We start from the raw sequence: 4,521 nt of genomic DNA, 5'->3' as shown, positions 1-4,521 counted from the left end.
GACTCCAGTAATACTGCATAGCATTTATGAGGCGCTAAGTCCTTTCATGAATTAAATTATTTATTTCTCACAACAAGTCTATGGGGTGAGTGCAGCTACTGTTTCCACTCTAGCGGAGGCAGGTCAGGAGTAGGAAATTGAAGTGCCTACAGACCACGCGGGAACATAAATGAGGGGGCAGGCCAAGACTAAGGCAGTGAATGCAAGTGACAGCCTTAGAACTGGGACGTAACAAGGAGACTGTGGCAAGCTGGGGAGAGGATGACCTGTCTCCAGCCCTTTCTGGGAGGCTCAGACTTGCCAAATCATCTATTTTTTTTTCCAAGAGAAGCTAGAAATCCAAAATTTTAAGCGAAATTTCCTAATATTTGAGTATTAGAAACTAGTTAAAAACCTCAGCTGGCGAAACAAACACAAATAACATTATTCCGGCCTTAAATCTGCTTTTCTGAGCAGATTTTGCCCCCAGTTTGTCATTTCTGCTTTAAATAAATTTCATTTTTACAAGCTAAAAAGAGTAAATTGTTTTGTCAAAATTGAAAATCACTGAGCAAATCCTATTATGTCACACCAGACCCAAACGAGCATATTTTTAGACCTTAAGACTAGGTTGCAGCAGTGTATGACAATCAGCATTAAGCATGAACCTTGTGTAGCCAGTACACAAAAAACACAAAGAAAACAGCTGTTCCTTTTCTATCAAATAGTATTTCTCAATTTTTGAAAATTCACAATTCACCTTAAGAAATTAATTTTGTATCACATATGCTCTTATGTGTGTGACTGTGTATAAAAATATTTGCCAGAAATAATACTCATCCTTACTACCTGTCATGCATTCTGATACTTTTTATTCTATCCTGTTTCATATTGTTTAGTACATGCTGAATGGATTTCATAACCCACTAATAGGTCATGTCCAAATTGAAAACCTCTGCTATAGAGAATAGCTTTTTCTTTGTAAGGATAGTGTTGGTTTAAGATCATAATGCACTACAACTTTCAGCACTGAGTGATGTAAAATGTGAAAGCTAGCAAGTACTGTATATCCAATATCTACTGTGAAAATTCTGGTAGTGAGAGATCCTCACACTTAGGTATGATCTCATTGCTTCCTTTGCCAGTTAATTTTCTTTCCCTAAGACAATTAGGGCAGGACAACTCCTTTTTTTTTTTTAACTCACTGAAAGCAAGAGAATAACTACTTTTTGTGTTCTCTGATAATGCCCAGTTCAAAGTTGTGGCTCAGTTAAAACTTGTTGCTTTGATTGAAATACTGTACTGTGGCTATTAATATGTAGGTTATTGATTCCTGGCTGATTATTAGAGTTTTCTGGAAAACTTGAAAACAATATGGAATCTTAGTCAGGAAAATTATTTTTGTATTTGCCCTTTGGCCCAGCAATTCTATTTCTAGGAATTGACTCTGGTGACTCGTTGGTTTAATAAACTAACAGTGATGTCACCATTTTAATTACTATACAGCTATAAGAATGAGACAGATTTCCGTGATATATGGCTAAGTTAAAAAAATCATTGTGCATGTATTTTGTTTATTTTTGCAAAAAGAAACACTAGTAGTATAAATAAGGAACTAAAATAGCTATTATCTATAGGATGTTGTTGGAATGGAGTGGAGGGGAAAGGGAGAGATGAGACTTAGAAATCTGAGCATGCCTTTTCATTTAATTTAGTTTTTAAATCATGTAAACATTTTACATATTAAAAACACAGGATTAATTTAAAAAGAAAAAAACACTCAACTTGGAAACAAAAACAAAGAAACCTTGACTGTATATCAAATTGCTAACACAACTACACTAGAGAAAAAATTTATTTCCAATGAATTTTGAATGTAACAATCACTTCTCAGCCTTTTGGCTAAGATTAAGTGTTGAATGTAGGACTCTGTGCATCCTTAGTGAGATAAACTCTAAAGACTAAAAGAACTACAAAGAAAACTTAAACATCACTTAGTGATTCTTATCATTAGTACCAATAATTGGTATTATATTCTTTGACCATTATTGCTTATTTTGGAGAAAAAAATAAATGTTTAAGGTGACAAGATTCTGTGTATGAAGAACACATGAGTATGAAATCAAAGAAGTTAAGGAAAATTGATAAAGTTAAATTTGAATTGGAAATATTGATATGAACTTATATTTTGAATATATATATATATTCTGTCTCTCTTTACTGAAAGGGTCGAGAAACAATAACAACTCTGTAGTGCCCAGATCTTGATTATTAAAGGACCAGATTTACTTCAAGAAGTGGCTGATTCTGAGTCTGAGGCAGTTCAGTAAAAGGTGCGCTTGCAAGATCTTATGCCAGAAAGCAAGAAAGCCCTCGAATATAGGAGCCATCTTGAAGCATCTTCCATTGACCAAATTTGGCACAAAAGGAGCATCCCTCCAAAATAACTCAATGACCATAAAATGTAAAATAAATGAAAATCCATCAGTTCTGGAGAGAGAGAGAAACTATTTGCTACCAGTGGAGATGACATTATATCAACACTTTACTCTGGAAACAGGTAAGACAGTATTTATCACGTCTTTTTGGAAGGAACTGTTGAAACCGGTTAACCTGTGAAAGGTCTTTTTTTTTTTTTTTTAAACAAAAGGATGTCAGCTCATCAATATGGAAGCAATAATAGAATTAGACAAAGCACCATTTGGAACCCTTAATGGAGTAATTCATTCAGGCAAAAATTATCTAAAAATTATTTGGGTGAGAAGATGATAGGGAGGAGAAGATTTGTCCAGTGTCCAAGTATCACTCTACAGATAGCTTATTAATTGCAAAGGGACAAAAAAAACCTCACCTTTACAATAGAAATACTTGATCACCCAACATACCTGTCAAACCTAGTGTCACTGACAGGTAAGCTGAATTATGTGGTTCTGGGTGTGGTCATGGGATCATAGTGTCATTACGAAGTATTTGTGTCAAAAAGGTTTAAACTAAATTTAATCAAGTTTGTAGATCCAATTCGCAGTTTACAGGAAAAAGGAAAGTAATAAAGAACAAGTCTAATGACACCAGAAGGCAAGAAGCCACATTGCCAAGAGGCAATTTTTTGTGTGTAGTTAGAATTTGATCAGAAGGACCTCTTAGTTTTCAAAGTATATTAAGCAGAAGTTGTTTCCCTTAGCTTTTATTGAAAACCCTATTCCTTCATAAGGATGAGATACTGGAGCTGCTGATTTAGGTATTTTATCCAACATAAAGGAATATTTTTGTTTAATTCTTATTTTTTATTGAAGTATAGTTGATTTACAATGTTAGTTTCAGGTGTACAGCAAAGCGATTCAGTTAAAAATACATATGTATGTATGTATTCAGATTCTTTTCCATTACAGCTCATTACAAGGAATTGAATATAGTTCTCTGTGCCATACAGTAGGTCCTTGTTTATTTTATGTATAGTAACGTGTTAATGTTACACAAAAGAACAGCTCCAATTTCAACATGAGGAAGCAATTCAGATTTGAGAAACATTGAGCTCTACCTGGAATTGGAGACATTTTTCTAACTAAAAGAAGAAACTATTTCGGTCTAAATACGGGCATTTTGATTGCTCAGTTCCACTGATCCCTTTTTGCTGCTTGCTACATTAAGTTCTCACTGAATGTGCACTTGCCTTCTTTGCAATGAAGGCAAACTAATCCCTAACATAATTTTGCAAATGTTCTTTAGACTTCTGGACTGGGTCACTTCTTGTTGATGCTGTTACCCTGCTATGACATTTTGAACTTGGTGAATGGCATTGAAAAATCAACTTTTCTTAAATTATATTTAAGCTTAGGGGAAATAGCAGAGATGTGTTTGATTCCTTCTTTCCTCACAGAATGGAGAGAGCTTAGACTGAGGTCAATCCTTGGTTCAGAGGACAGAGAATCAGGGACATGGCTGAGGAGCTACATTCTGTTTTTGAGTGAGGAGAAAATTCAGGCTTACTCTTTTGGAGCTGCCAGGCAGCATAGCTTACTGTGCAGAACTGCCCTATTTTTGCCACTGGCAGCTCCACCCTTGCTGTTCCCAGAAACACCCTCCAGTTTCCCCTCTTTTCAAACTGTCATTTTCTGCCCCTACCGGTTAGCACACATCGTTAATATTGTTAAATAAATTTCCTTGTATAGTTTGATGAAATCAATTTTTATAGTCTTGCCACATTTGTGTTAAATCTTGGGTAAGATTTCTATCTGGTACAGGTGAGTACAAGAACTAGGCTAACAGTAGGAAAGTGATCGCTGTCTATGTGAATGAGCAGCTTACAGTCTTATAGTAATACATCCTATGGTCTAAGTTAATAGTTCTCAACATGTAATCTCTAGACTTGCACGTCAGCATCATCTGGGAACTGGCTAATATTGCAAATTTGGGGGACCAAACCCAGACTTACTGAATCAGAAACTCTGGGAATAGAGCCCAAGGTTGTGATTTAACAAATCCTCCAGGTGACTTCTTATGCATACTAAAATTTGGGAACTACTCTAAGCCATGAGGTCTCCA

This window comes from Camelus ferus, chromosome 12, assembly GCF_009834535.1.
Source record: "Camelus ferus isolate YT-003-E chromosome 12, BCGSAC_Cfer_1.0, whole genome shotgun sequence".
Lineage (NCBI taxonomy): Eukaryota > Metazoa > Chordata > Mammalia > Artiodactyla > Camelidae > Camelus > Camelus ferus.
This window is presented reverse-complemented; position numbering follows the sequence as displayed.